Raw genomic sequence first — 17,052 nt, 5'->3', positions numbered from 1 at the left:
AAAAGACACAGAGGGCTTCCCTGGTGGCGCAGTGGTTGAGAGTCTGCCTGCCGATGCAGGGGACACGGGTCCGGGAAGATCCCACATGCCACGGAGCGGCTAGGCCCATGAGCCATGGCCGCTGAGCCTGCGCATCCGGAGCCTGTGCTCCACAACAGGAGAGGCCACCACAGTGAGAGGTCCGCGTAACGCAAAAAAAAAAAAAAAAAAAGACACAGAGTAGTTGTATGGATAGGAAACCATGTCCCATACTTATGCTCCCTGCAAGAGAATTATTTCAGATCTAAAGACACTCACATACTGAAGGTGTGGGGATAGGACAAGTTATTCCATGTAAATGGAAATCAGAAGAAACCCAGAATAGCAATACTTCTATCAGACAAAATAGACTTTAAAATAAAGACTGTTACAAGAGACAAAGAAGGACACTACATAATGATCAAAGGATCAACCCAAGATAATCTTATAACAATTGTAAATTTATATGCACCCAACATAAGAAGACCTGAATACATAAGGCAAATATTAACAGACATTAATGGAGAAATCAGCAATAAAACAACAATTGTAGGGAACTTTAACACCCCACTTACATCAGTGGACAGACCATCCAGACAAAAAATCAATAAGAAAACACTGGCTTTAATGATACATAAGACTAGTTGGACTTAATTTTATATATATATATATATATACTCTTTCATCAGAAAGCAGCAGAATATACATTTTTTTTCAAGTATACATGGAACACTCTCCAGGGTAGGTCACATGTTAGGCCATAAAACAAGCCTTGGTAAATTTAAGAAATTAAAATCATATGAAGCATCTTTTCTGACCATGATGCTATGAGACTAGAAATCAACTACAAGGGAATACTGCAAAAAACACAAACACGTGGAGGTTAAAAAATACGCTACTAAACAACAAATGGATTACTGGAGAAGTCAAAAGATACATAGAGACAAATGAAAATGAAACATTATGATCCAGAAACTATGGAACACAGCAAATAAATTCTAAAAGGGAAGTTTATCATGATACAGGCTCACCTCAGGTAGCAAGAAAAATCTCAAGTAAACAACCTAACTTTAAGTTTACATGTAAAGAAACTAGAGAAAAAAGAACAAACAATACCTAAAGTTTGTAGAAAGAAAGAAATCATAAACATCAAAGCAGAAATGAATGAAATAGACAGTAAAAGAACAATAAAAAGATAGAAAAGATCAATGAAATTAAGTCTGTTTCTTTGAAGAGATTAACAAAATTAACAAACGTTTAGCCAGACTCATCAAGAAAAAAAGAGAGAGGGGCCAAATCAATAATTTCAGAAATGAAAAAGGAGTTACTACTGACACCACAGAAATACCAAGGATCCTTAGAGACTACTATGAACAACTATATGCCAATAACATGAACAACATATAAGAAATGGAGAAATTTTTAGAAATGTACAATCTCCGAAGACTGAAATAGTAATAAATAGCAAATATGAACAGGCTAAATACTAGTAAATAAATTTAATTAGTAAATAAAAAACTCCAAACAAACAAAATTCCAGGATCATGTGGCTTCACAGTTGATTTCTACCAAACATTTAGAGAAAAGTTAACACCTATTCTTCTCAAACTATTTGAAAAATTGCAGAGGACGACTCTTGTAAACTCATTCTATGAGACCAGCATCACCCTGATACAAACCCCAGACTCAGATATCACACAGAAAAAGAAACTACAGGCCAATATCACTGATGAACATAGATGCAAAAATCCTCAACAAAGTATTTTCAAACCAAATCCAACAATACATTAAAAGGATCATACACCATGACCACATGGAATTTATCTCAGGCATGCAAGGAATTTTCTATATCCACAAATCAATCAATGTGACACACCATATTAAAAAATTGAAGAATAAATCCATGCGATCATCTCAATCCATGCAGAAAAAGCTTTTGACAAAATTCAGCATCCATTTATGATAAAAACTATCTGGAAAGTAGACATAGAGAAAACATGCTTCAACATAATAAAGGCCATATATGACAAACCCAGAGTTAACATCATACTCAACAGTTAAAATCTGAATGCATTTCCTCTAAGATCAAGGAAAAGACAAGGGTGACAGGTCTCACTACTTTTATTCAAAATAGTATTGGAAGTCCTAGTCACAGCAATTAGACCAGAAAAAGAAGTAAAAGAAACCAAATTGGAAAGAAAGAAGAAAAATTGTCTCTGTTTGTAGATGGTATGATATTATACATAGAAAATCCTAAGACACCACTAGAAAACTACTAGAGCTCATCGATGAATTCACTAAAAATTTCACTATACAAAATTAATATACAGAAATTTGTTGCATTTCTATACACTAACAACAAACTATCAGAAAGAGAAAGTAAGGAAGCAATTCCATTTGCCATTACATCAAACAGAATAAAACACCTGGGAATAAACCTACCTAAAGCAGTAAAAGACCTATAGTCGGAAAACTATAAGACTCTGATGAAATAAAATGAATACAACACAAACGGAGGGAAAGATGTATTGTCTTCATGGATTGGAAGAATCAATATTGTCAAAATGACTATACTACCCAAGACAAACTACAAATTCAATGTAATCCTTGTCAAAATACCAATGACATTTTTCACAGAGTGAGAACAAAAAATGTTAAAATTTGTATGGAGAATCAAAAGACCCTGAATAGCTAAAACAACATTGGGAAAGAAGAACAAAGCTAGAGGAATCAAGCTCCCTGACTTCAGACTATACTACAAAGCTACAGTAATCAAAACTATATGGTACCAGCACAAAAACAGACACATAGATCAATGGAACAGAATAGAGAGCCCAGAAATAAACACACATAATTATGGTAAGTTATTCCATGACAAAGGAGGCAAAAATATACATTGGGGAAAAGACAGTCTCTTCCATAAGTGTTGTTGGGAAAACTGAAAAGCTACATGTAAAACAATGAGTTTAGAATATTCTCTAACCCCATATACAAATATAAACCCCAATTGGATTAAAACCCTAAATGTAAGACTGCAAACCAGAAAACTATTAGAGGAAAACATAGTCAGAACATTCTTTGACATATATAATAGCCCTGTTTTTTTGGATCTGCCTCCTAAAGCAAAGGAAAGAAAAGCAAAATAAACAAATGTGACTGAATTAAACTTAAAAGCTTTTGCACAAAAAGGAAACAATTGACAAAACAAAAGACGGCCTACTGAATGGGAGAACATACTTGCAAATGATATGACTGATAAGGGGTTAATATCCAAAATATTTAAACAGCTCATACACTCAACATAGAAAAAAAAAACAAATTAAAAATGGACAGGACCTGAAAAGACATTTTTCCAAAGAGGACCTATAGATGAACAGGCACATGAAAAGATGCTCAACGTTGCTAACTGTCAGAGAAATGAAATCCAAAACCACAATGAGATATCACCTCACACCTGTCAGAATGTCTATCATCAAAAAGAACACAAGTAACAAATGTTAGTGATGATGAGGAGGAAAGGGAACCCTTGTACCCTGTGGGTGGGAATGTAAATTGACAAAGCCACTGTGGAAAGCAGTATGGAGGTTACTCAAAAAACTAAAATAGAACTACCATATAACCCAACAAATCTACTCCTGTGTATATATCTGAAAAAAACCCCAAAACTCTAATTTGCAAAGATATATGCAACCCAATATTCATAGCAGCATTATTTACAATTTCCAAGATATGGAAGCAACACAAGTGTCCATCAACAGAAAAATGGAAAAAGAATATGTGGTGTACATATATACAATGAAATTCTGCCATTTGCAACAACCTGCATGGACTTGGAAAGTCTCTTGCTAAGTGACATAAGTCAGACAGAGAAAAACAAATATTGTATATCACTTATATATGGAATCTAAAAAAATACAATGAAGTACTGAATATAACAGAAAAGAATCAGAATCACAGATATAGAGAACAAATTAGTGGTTACCAGTTAGGTAAGGTTAAGGGAGGGTGGGAAAATATAGGCATAAGGGATTAAAAGGTCCAAACTATTATGTATAAAATAAATAAGCTAAAAAACTGTATTGTACAACACAGGGAATAGCCAGTATTTTCTGGTAACTATGGATGGAAATAACCTTCAAAAATTGTTAATCACTATGTTGTACACCTGCAACTTATGTTGTATGTCAACTATACTTCAATAAAAAATGAAAAAAAACTTAAATTATACAAACTCAAAATTTAAAAAAATATATTAAAAACAATGTTTATAAATACTCAAAGCTGATCACATCCTACATCTTTTACTACATTAACTGTTATCTGTGCTGTTGAGGTTATCTAAATATATTATAAATGTATGATAGATATTGCACATCTCTTCCCAACTCCACATTCAGTGATCTCATATTGTAGTTTGAAATTATCCTTGATAAGAGTATTTCAACCACAGAAATCGTAGGTCACTATGAATTTATTGTTATTTTACTGTGTATATCTTGTTATCGCCATTTTTATATGTAAAAAGTCAGGTAGTTAATATTTTAGGCTCTGTGGACCATGCAGTCTCTGTTGTTACTGTGTTACTCTGTTGTTATAGTCTACTGCCAAAGCAGCCATACACAATAAATAAAAGAATGCATGTGACTGTATTACAATAAAATTTTATTTATGAAAATAGGCAGCAGGCTAGATTTGGTCCATGGATCATAGTTTGATAACTCCTGGTCTAGACCTAAGGAAGTGATAGAGAAAATGTTAACACTGCACATTAAACTTGAAACTCTGCTGTGTCTGTATCTATTACATTGTGAATAGCACACAAAATAATTGAGGAAATATTCTTCCAATATTAAAAAGTATCCAGTTCAAGAAAAATGTCACTCATATTACTGAAAAACAGGTGAAGTTCTACCACATTTTCATTTGTTTCACTTTCATCTTATTTGATAAAATAAACAAAACTATCACCAACATTTTTTTGGAACTGCACTACATTTGACAATTGCAACTATAGGTTGGTTACAAGTATTAGGAAAACATCAACAAAAAGCATTCTATAGGAATCAACTGGGGGGGGACTTTCAAGATGTCAGAGGAATAAGAGGTGGAGATCACCTTCATCCCCACAAATACATCAAGAGTACGTCTACATGTGGAACAACTCCTACAGAACACCTACTAAATGCTGGCAGAAGACCTCAGACTTCCCAAAAGGCAAAAACCTCCCCATGTACCTGGGTAGGGCAAAAGAAAAAATGGAAAAACAGAGAAAAAAAGAACAGGAATGAGACCTGCACCTCTGGGAGGGAGCTTTGAAGGAGGACAAGTTTCCAAACACTACGAAGCCCATTCATTGGTGGAGACAGGGGGTGGCAGTGTGGAAGCTTCGGAGCCAAGGAGGAGAGTGCAGCAACAAGGGTGAAGAAGGCAAAGCAGAGAGATTCTTGCACAGAGGATCAGTGCTGACCAGCACTCACCAGCCTGAGAGGCTTGTCTGCTCACCCTCCTGGATGGGTGGGGGTTGGGAGCTGAGGCTCCAGCTTCGGAGGTCAGATCCTAGGGAGAGGACTGGGGTTGGCTGCATGAACACAGCCTGAAGGGGGTGAGTGCACCAGAGCTAGCCAGAAGGGAGTTGGGAAGAAGTCTGGAACTGCCTAAGAGGCAAGAGACCATCATTTCAGGGCATGTGAGGAGATTCAGAGCACTGCCTAAACGAGCTCCAGAGACTGATGCAAGCAGTGGCTATCAGTGCAGACACGAGAAACGAGCATGAAACGCTAATACTGCTGTTGCAGCCACCAAGAATCCTGTGGGCAAGAACAGGCCACTAACCACATCTCCCCTCCAAGGAGACTGCACCCCGCCACAGCCAGGGTCCCATGGTACAGGGACAATTTCCCCAGGAGAACACACAGCGGGCATCAGGCTGTTGCAAAGTCACTCTGGCCTCTGTCACAGCAGGCTGGCCCAACATTCCATAGCCCTCCCTCCCCACAGCCTGGGTGAGTCAGAAATTCCTAATCAGCTGCTATTTTTAACCCAGTCCTGTCTGGGTGGGGAACAGATGCCCTAAGGTGACCATCATGCAGATGTGGGGCCAAATCCAAAGCTGAAACCCAGGAGCTGTGCAGAGAAGAGAAAAGGAAAATTTATCCCAGCAGCCTTAGAAGCAGCAGATTAAATCTCCATAATCAACTTGATGTATCCTGCATCTCTGGAATACTTGAATAGACAATGAATTGTTGCAAAATTGAGGTGGTGGACATTGGAAGCAACTGTAGACATGGAGTTTGCTTTCTGCATCTAATTTGTTTCTGGTTTTATGTTTATCTTAGTTTAGTATTTAGATCTTATTATTATTGGTAGATTTGTTTATTGATTTGGTTGCTCTCTTCCTTTTATTTTAATATATATATATTTTCCTCTTTCTCTTTTTTTGACTGTTTATGTGTAGGCTTCTTTGTGTGATTTTGTCTGTATAGCTTTTCTTTTACCATTTTTCCTAGGGTTCTGTCTGTCTGCATTTTCTTTTTCTTTTTTTAATATACTTTTTAGTGCTTGTTATCATTGGTGGATTTGTTTCTTGGTTTGGTTGCTCTCTTCCTTCTTTTTTTATTACTTTTTTATTATAAATAAATATTATAAATTTTTTATTTTAATAACCTTTCTTTCTTTCTCTCTTTCTTTCTTTTTTTCTTTCTTTCTTTCTTTCCTCCATTTTCTTCTGACCTGTGTGGCTGACAGGGGCTTGGTGCTCCAGCCAGGTGTAAGGCCTGGGGCTCTGAGGTGGGAGAGCTGAGTTTAGGACAATGGTGCACCAGAGAACTCCTGGCTGAATGTAATATCAAACAATGAAAGCTCACCCAGAGATCTCCATCTCTACGTTAAGACCCAGCTACAGTCACGCACCAGCAAACTACAGTGCTGGACAACTTATGCCAAACAACTAGCAACAAAGGAACACAACCCCACCCATTAGCAGAGATGTGGCTTAAAATCATAATAAGTTCACAGACACCCCCCAAACACACCACTGTATGCCATCCTGCCCACCAGAAAGACAAGATCCAGTCTCATCCACAAGAACATAGGATCCAGTTCCCTCCACCAGGAAGCCTACACAACCCACTGAACCAACCTCACCCACTGGGAGCAGACACCAAAAACACTGGGAACTATGAATCTGCAGCCTGCAAAAAGGAGACCACAAACACAGTAAGTTAAGCAAAATGAGAAGACAGAAATATGCAGCAGAAGAAGGAGCAAGGTAAAAACCGATCAGACCAAATAAAACAAGAGGAAATAAGTCTACCTGAAAAAGAATTCAGAGTAATGATAGTAAAGATGATAAAAAATCTTCAAAATAGAATGGAGAAAACACAAGAAACGTTTAACAAGGACCTAGAAGAACTAGAGCAAACAATGATGAAAAACATGGTAAATGAAAGTAAACATTCGCTAGAATGAATCAACACCAGAATAACTGAGGCAGAAGAATGGATAAGTGACGTGGAAGATAAAAGAGTAGAAATAACTACCACAGAGCACAAAAAAGAAAAAAGAATGAAAATAATTGAGGACTGTCTCAGAGACCTCTGGGAAAACATTAAAAACACCAACATAAGAACTATAGGGGTCCCAGAAAAAGAAGTAAAATAGAAAGGGACTGAGAAAATATTTGAAAAGATAATAGTTGAAAACTTCCCTAATATGGGAAAGGAAACAGTCAGCCAAGTCCAGGAAGTGCAGAGAGCCCCATACAGGATAAATCCAAGGAGAAACACACCAAGACACATAATAATCAAACTATAAAAATTAAATATAAAGAAAAAATATTAAAACTAGCAAGGGAAAAGCAGCAAATAATATACAAGGGAATCACCATGAGGTTAACAGCTGTTTCAGCAGAAACTCTGCAAGGCAGAAGAGAGTGGCAGGACATATTTAAAGTGATGAAAGGGAAAAGCCTACAACGAAGATTATTCTACACAGCAAGGATCTCATTCAGATTCGATGGAGAAATTAATAAATTTACAGTCAAGCAAAAGCTAGAAGAATTCAGCACCACCAAACCAGCTTTACAACAAATGTTAAAGGAACTTCTTTAGGCAGGAAACACAATGGAAGGAAAAGACCTATAATAACAAACCCAAAACAATTAATAAAATGGTAATCAGAACATACATATGGATAACTACCGTAAATGTAAATTTATCAAATGCTCCAACAAAGGACACAGACCGGCTGAATAGATACAAAACCAAGACCCATACATATGCTGTCTACAAGAGACCAAATTCAGACATAGGGAAACATACAGACTGAGAGTGAGGGGATGGAAAAAGATATTCCAAGCAAATGGAAATCAAAAGAAAGCTGGATAGCAATTCTCATATCAGACAAAATAGACTTTAAACATAAAGATTATTACAGGAGGCAAAGAAGGACACTACATAATGATCAAGGGATCAATACAAGAAGAAGATATAAAAATGGTAAATATATAGCACCAAACATAGGAGTACATAAATATGAAAGGCAGATGCTAATAGCCATAAAAAGGGAAATCGACAGTAGCAAAATAATACTAGGGAACTTTAACACCCCAGTTTCACCAATGCACAGATCATCCAAAATGAAAGTATATAAGGAAACACAAGCTTTAAGTGATACATTAAACAAGATGGACTTAATTGATATTTATAGGACATTCCATCCAAAATCAACAGAATACACTTTCTTCTCAAGTGCTCATGGAACATTCTACAGCATAGATCACATCTAGGGTCATAAAACAAGCCTTGGTAAATTTAAGAAAATTGAAGTCATATCAAGAAACTTTTCCAACCACAACACTATGAGACTACATATCAATTACAGGAAAAAATCTGTAAACATACAAACACATGGAGGCTAAACAAGACACTACTAAATAGCCAAGAGATCATTGAAGAAATCAAAAAGGAAATCAAAAAATACCTAGAAACAAATGACAATGAAATCACGATGACCCAAAACCTATGGGATGCAGCAAAAGCAGTTCTAAGAGGGAAGTTTATAGCAATACAATTCTACCTCAAGAAACAAGAAACAGCTCAAAAAAACAACCTAACCTTACACCTAAAGTAATTACAGAAAGAAGAACATAAAATCCCCAAAGTTAGCAGAAGGAAAGAAATCATAAATATTAGATAAGAAATTAAATGAAAAAGAAATGAAGAAAACGATAACAAAGATCAATAACAACTATCAGTGGGTTCTTTGAGAAGATAAAAAAATTGATAAACCATTAGTCAGACTCATCAAGAAAAAACAGGAGAAGACTAAAATCAACAGAATTACAGATAAAAAAGGAGACGTGACAACTGACACTGCAGAAATACAAAGGATCATGAGAGATTACTACAAGCTACTATATGTCAATACAATGGACAACCTAGAAGAACTGGACAAATTCTTAAAAAGGCACAACCTTCTAAGACTGAACCAGGAAGAAATAAAAAATATAAACAGACCAATCATAACCACTGAAATTGAAACTGCAATTAAATCTTCCAAAAAAAAAAAAAAAAAGCCCAGGGCCAATGCCTTCACAAGTGACTTCTATCAAACATTTAGAGAAGAGCTAACACCTTTCCTTCTCAAATGCTTCCAAAATATAGCAGAGGGAGGAACACTCCCAAACTCATTCTATGAGGCCACCATCACACTGATACCAAACCCAGACAAAGATGTCACAAAAAAAGAAAACTACAGGCCACTATCACTGATGAACATAGATGCAAATATCCTAAACAAAATATTAGCAAATAAAATCCAACAGCACATTTAAAGGATCATACACCATAATCCAGTGGGATTTATCCCAGGGATGCAAGGAATCTTCAATATCCACAAATCAATAAGTGTGATACACAACATCAATAATTGAAGAATAAAAACCATATGATCATCACAATAGGGGGAGAAAAACCTTGTGACAAAATTCAAAACCCACTTATGATAAAAAAGAATCCTCCAGAAAGTAGGCATAGAGGGAACTTACCTCAACATAATAAGGCCATATATGAAAAACCCACAGCTAACATTGTTCTCAATGGTGAAAAAAATAAACCATTTCCACTAAGATCAGGAATAAGACAATGTTGCCCACTCTAATCACTCTTATTCAACACAGTTTTTGAAGTTTAAGCCTGAGAAATCAGAGAAGGAAAGAAATAAAAGGAATCCAAATCGGAAAAGAAGAAGCAAAACTGTCACTGTTTGCAGATGACATGATACTAACCTAGAGAGTCCTAAAGATGCTACCAGAAAACTACTAATGTATTTGGTAAAGTAGCAGGATACAAAATTAATGCATAGAAATCTCTTGCATTCCTAACACTAATGATGAAAAATCTGAAAGGGAAATTAAGGAAACACTCCCATTTATCATTGCAACAAAAAAAATAAAATACCTGGCAATAAACCTACCTAAGGTGACAAAAGACCCATATGAAGAAAACTATAAGACACTAATGAAAGAAATTAAAGATGATAAAGATGAAGAGATATGCCATGTTCTTGGATTGGAAGAATCAACATTGTGAAAATGACTATACGACCCAAAGCAATCTACAGATTCAATGCAATCCCTGTCAAACTACCAATGGCATTTTTCACAGAACTAGAACAAAAATTTCACAATTTCTATGGAAACACAATAGACCCAGTATAGCAAAAGAAATCTTGAGGCAGAAGAACAGAGCTGGAAGAACAAGGTTCCCAGACTTCAGATAATACTACAAAGCTACAGTAATCAAGGCAGTATGGTACTAGAGCCAAAACAGAAATATAGATCAATGGAACAGGATAGAAAACCCAGGGAAAAACCCACGCACATACGGTCACCTTATGTTTGATAAAGGAGGAAAAACATACAATTGAGAAAAGACAGCCTCTTCAATAATTGGTCCTGGTAAAATTGGACAGGTCCGTTTAAAAGAATGAAATTAGAACACTCCCTAACACCATACACAAAAATAAACACATATGGGTTAAAGACCTAAATATAAGACCAGACACTATAAAACTCTTAGAGGAAAACATAGGCAGAACATTCCATGACATAAATCACAGCAAGATCCTTTCTGACCCACCTCCTAGAGAAATAGAAATAAAAACAAAAATAAACAAGTGGGACCTAGTGAAACTTAAAAACTTTTGCACTCCAAAGGAAACCATAAACAAGATGAAAAGACAACCCTCAGAATGGGATAAAATATTTGCAAACAGAGCAACCGACAAATGATTTATCTCTGAAATATACAAGCAGCACATGCAGCTCCATATCAAAAAAACAAACAACCCAATCCAAAAATGGGCAGAAAACCTAAATGGACATTTCTCCGAAGAAGATATACAGATTGTCAACAAACACATGAAAAGATGCTCAACATCACTAACAATTAGAGAAGTGCAAATCAAAACTTCAGTGAGGTATCACCTCACACCTTTTAGAATGGCCATCATCAAAATGTCTACAAACAGTAAATGCTAGAGAGGGTGTGGAGAAAATGGAACCTGCTTGCACTGTTGGTGGAAATGCAAATTGATACAGCCAGTATGGAGGTTCCTAAAAAAAACTAAAAATAGAACTACCATATGACCCAGCAATCCCACTACTGGGCATAAACCCTGAGAAAACCATAATTCAGAAAGAGTGATGTACCCCAATATTTATTGCAGCACTATTTACAATAGCCAGGACATGGAAGCAACCTAAGTGTCCTTCGACAGATGAATGGATAAAGATGATGTGGCACATATATACAATGAAATATTTCTCAGCCTAAAAAGAAATGAAATTGAGTTTTTTGTAGTGAGGTGGATGGACCTATAGTCTGTCCTACAGAATGTTATAAGTCAGAAAGAGAAAAAGAAATACCGTATGCTAACACATACATATGGAATTAAAAAAAAAGTGTTCTGAAGAACCTAGGGACAGGACAGGAATAAGACACAGATGTAGAGAATAGACTTGAGTACACAGGGAGGGGGAAGGTTAAGCTGGGACGAAGTGAGAGAATGGCATGGACATATATAGACTACCAAATGTAAAATAGATAGCTAGTGGAAGCAGCCGCATAGCACAGGGAGATCAGCTCAGTGCTTTTTGATCACCTAGTTGGTTGGGATAAGGAGGGTGGGAGGCAGGCGCAACAGGGAGAGAGTTGGGGAATATATATATATATATATATCTGATTCACTTTGTTTTATAGCAGAAATCAACATTTTAAATCAATTACACCCCAATAAAGATGTTTAAAAAAAAGAAAAGTACAGTGAGGTATCAACTCACACTGGTCAGAATGGCCACCATCAAAAAATCTACAAACAACAAATGCTGGAGAGGGTGTGGAGAAAAGCGTACCCTCTTGCACTGTTGGTGGAACTGTAAATTGATACAGCCACTATGGAGAAAAGTATGGCGGTTCCATAAAAAACTAAAAATAGACCTACCATATGACTGAGAAATCCCACTACTGGGCATATAGCCTGAGAAAACGGTAATTCAAAAACTCGTGTACCAAAATGCTGATTTCAGCACTGTTTACAATAGCCAGGACATGGAAGCAACATAAGTGTCCATCAACAGATGAATGATTAAAGAAAATGTGGCACATATATACGATGGAATATTACTCAGCCATAAAAAGAAACAATATTGAGTTATTTGTAGTGAGGTGGATGGACCTAGAGATGTCATACAGAGTGTAGTAAGTCAGAAAGGGAAAAACAAATACCATATGCTAACACACATATATGGAACCAAAAAAAATTAAAATAAAGACACAGACATAGAGAGTGGACCTAAGGACATGTTGGGGGGGGATTTTAAGCTGGGACGAAGTGAGAGAGTAGCATTGACCTATTTACACTAACACATGTAAAATAGATAGGTGGTGGGAAGTAGCTGCATCACACACAGAGATCAGCTCGGTGCTTTGTGACCACCTAGAGAGTTGGGATAGGGAGTGTGGGAGGGAGACGCAAGAGGGAGGGCAGATGGGTATATATGTATACATATAGCTGATTCACTTGTTATACAGCAGAAACTAATACAACATTGTAAAGCAATTTTACTCCAATAAAGACGTTAAAAAATGATACTGATGGAAAAAATAAAAGAAGACATAAAGAGATGGGGAGGTATATCATGTCCTTTGATTGGAGGAATGAATATTGGGAAAATGACTACACTACCCAAAGCAGTGTACAGATTCAATGCAATCCCTATCAAATTATCAATGGCATTTTTCACAGAATTAGAAACAAATAATTTTACAATTTGTATGGAAACACAAGAGACCATGAATAGCTGAAGCAATCTTGAGAAAGAACAATGGAGCTGGAGGAATCAGGCTCCCTGACTTCAGACCGTACTATCAAGCTATAGTCATCAGATCAATATGGTGCTGTCATAAAAACAGAAACATTGATCAGTGGAATAGGGTAGAAAGTCCATAGATAAGCCCACACATTTTTGGTCACCTAATCCATGACATAGAAACTAAGAATATACAATGGAGAAAAGACAGTCTCATCAATAAGTGGTGCTATGAAAACTGGACAGCTCCATGTAAAAGAATGAAAATAGAAAATACCCTAACACCATACACACAAAAAAATCTCAAAGTGGGTTAAAGACCTAAATATAAGTCCGGATACTATAAAACTTTTAGAGGAAATCATAGGCAGAACACTGTCTTACATAAATCCCATCAATATTTTTTCGACCTGTCTCCTAAATTAATGGAAATAAAACCAAAAATAAACAATTGGAACCTAATTAAACTCAAAAGCTCTTGCACAGCCAAGGAAACCATCAACAAAACGAAAAGACAACCCACAGAATGGGAGAAAATATTTGCACACAAAGCAACTGACAAGGGATTAATCTCCGAAATATACAACAGCTCTTGAAGCTCAATATCAAAAAATGTGTGGAAGATATAAATGTACAATTCTTCAAAGAAGACATACAGATGGTTAAAAAGCACATGAAAGGATGCTCAACATCACTAATTATTAAAAAACGTAAATCAAATCTACAATGTGGTATCACCTAACACCTGTTACAATGGCCATGATCAAATCTACAAACAATAAATGCTGGAGCAGGTGTGGAGAAAAGGGAACCTTTCTTTTGCTGTGCAGAAGCTTTTTAGTTTGATATAATGCCACTTATTTTTTGCTATTGTGCTTGTATATATTGCTTGTGCTTTTGTTGTCATATCCAAAAATATCATTTCTAAGACTATTGTCAGGGAGCTTTCCCCATGTTTTTTCTAGGGGTTTTACCATTTCAGGTCTTACATTTAAAAATGTAATACATTTCATTTTAATTTTTGTGAGTGGTGAAAGATAGGGGTCCATTTTCATTCTTCTGCTTGTGGTTACCCAGTTTTCCCAGCATCATTTATTTAACAGATTATCATTCCCCAATGAGTATTTCTGTAAATAAATTTTCTGCTTACTTATCCCTTTCTTCTCCTTCTGGAATACTGATTTTTCTAATATTTCTTCTTCTGATGGAATCCTATAGATCACATAAGTTGTCTTTGCTCTCTTTCATTCTTTTTTCTTTGATCTCCTCTAATTGGGTTATTTCAAAGTTCTTATTCTCTAAATAACTTATTCTTTATTCTGCCTGATCTATTTTGCTGTTGATGCTCTCTATTGCATTGAATTTATTAATTGAATTATTCAGCTCCCAGAATTTCTATTTTGTTCTTTTTATGATTTCTATCTGTTTGTTAAATTTTTAATTTTGTTTCTGTATTGTTTTCCTTATTTTGTTAAATTGTTTTTCTGTGTTTTCTTGTACGCAATTGAATTTATTTAAACAGCTATTTTGAATTCTTTATAAGGTAAATCACAGATTTCCATGTCATTGGATTTAGTTACTAGAGGATTATTGTGACATTTTGATGATGTCATGTTTCCTTAATTCTTCAGGTTCCTTGGAGTTTTTCATTGCATTTTTTGCATTTGAAGTAGCAGTCACCTCCTCCTATGTTTACTAGCTGCCTTCAGATGTGGGATACTTTCCATCGTTCCTGTTTTATATTCTGAGGATTTCTTTGGCCTTTTATGAATGCACTGCTCTACGTTTCTTGCTCCCTCTTGTGGAAGAATTCTTAAGTTAGTATATCTCCTCTTGATCTTACAATGCACTAGACTGGCTGCTGGAAACCTTTCTTTTGTTTCCTGAAAGTGTCACTGTAGCTCAAGATTGTGCTTTCTCCCTTGCTGACTGCCTCTAGCCTGCTTTCTGTGCCTCCTTCCTGTCTACCCAAGCTTGCTCTCGCTGCCACCCTCAGGAGTGCACACAATGAGCCAGCCACAGAGTGGAGGTATGGATTTGGCACTGGGGCATTGGGAGTACCCATGGGCCAGTTGAGAGGATCTTCAGATGAAGTTTTTCCAGTGGCTCATGGATGGACAGGATTTCTTTTGGAGTCTATAAAGCAGTCAACAGGAATTGTGTCCATTTAATGCCCTCTGATATTCTTAACTGCTGATTTCCTAATCTCCTCCCTCCTCCCTGTCATGGAGGGCCTGCTTTAATACTCTAGGTTCTGTAGGAGAGAAATGGGTTTCTTTAATATTGTCCCACACAGCTAGAGAACTCACTAACTACTCTCATTTTACCCTGTGCAAGAGAGCACCGACCTTTTCTAGCACTAAGCTGTGTAGGCTTGAGGGGAGGGATGATGCTGGAAAAGTTCCTCTTACGCATTACAATGCATCTAAACTTTTTTTTTCTTTTTTTTTTGTTTTGGTGTTTTGTTTTTGTTTGTTCCAGCAGAGTGCTGAAAACTTCTCCTCTGGAAACCTGGGTTTCTACCAAAGCTTTCTCATCCATGGGTGTCTACCCACGTCTATGTTTTCCAGGTGCTCCCAGATCATGGCTGAGAGGGACTGAAACAAGTTCACAGGCTCCTGTGAACTTCCATGCCTTCCATGATTTTGGCTTCAGCCTAAGGCTAGTTCCCCAAGATGGTTGCCAACACCTTCAAGGGATACATTCTTCAATTTTTACATCTAAAAGAAAAAAGAAAGCATCTTTGTTCCAGTTTTCCCATTATATGTGTGACATTCATTTTGATTTGACCAGCTTTGATCACATAATCACCCTTGAACTAATCTTTGCAGATAAAGGGTAGAATGTGTTGATTGATCAACTCCTGGAGTTAAGGGTAGAATCAGCCTCTCTGAAACCTCATCATATGGATCCATAAAAAGAAACCAAGGATTTAGGGGAAGAGGGATGCTGGGGAGTGGATGTTATGAAGGTAAACAATAAATGCCTACTACAACCTTATAGGGCATGCTCAACTTTTTATTGAGCATGTCCTATATGCCAAAACCAGACCAAAGCAGACTGGCAGCAAGTACCATATGTAAGTCAGATATATATGATACAAGAATATCAGGTGGGCATTTGGCATTTGAGAAGCCTCTTACTTAGCAAGTAGCAGAACCTCAGCCATCAACTTGAGGTTTCAAGATGGATTCTGGTGGCTGGGAAATGAAAAGACAAGGAAAAGCCGGGACCCTTTTTCCTGAAGGATGATGACATCAAGCAGATTGCTGAGGCAGTGAAAAAAAGAGGAATGCAGGAAGCAACTGAACTACCAAAACCAGACTTTAAGGTGGGGACAAGGTTTTGATAGCAAGGCAAAAGCTTAGTGAGTAGTACTGTGATTCAATGTCCAAGCAAGGCTTCCAGTCAATGGTACTTGTTGGAGAATCTCCTCAGCCATGATTTAGATTCCCTTTTCATAGGTCAGTGATAGCTCCAAAGACTAAGGTCGTCTTGGAACTACAGGCAGAGGTCATGTGGCTCCAAGAGGAGGAGATAATGGAGCCAGTCAGGGCCTGAAGTGGTCCAAGACTCTTCCTCCTCCACTTCCAATTCACGGAAATCTGAGGCTCTGAGTAAGACAAAATTGAAAGAAGATTAGTTTTTGCAAGTGTCAGAAACAC

Source organism: Tursiops truncatus, chromosome X, assembly GCF_011762595.2.
Source record: "Tursiops truncatus isolate mTurTru1 chromosome X, mTurTru1.mat.Y, whole genome shotgun sequence".
Classification (NCBI taxonomy): domain Eukaryota; kingdom Metazoa; phylum Chordata; class Mammalia; order Artiodactyla; family Delphinidae; genus Tursiops; species Tursiops truncatus.
The sequence above is the reverse complement of the archived record's forward strand: the minus strand, read 5'-3'. Positions refer to the sequence as shown.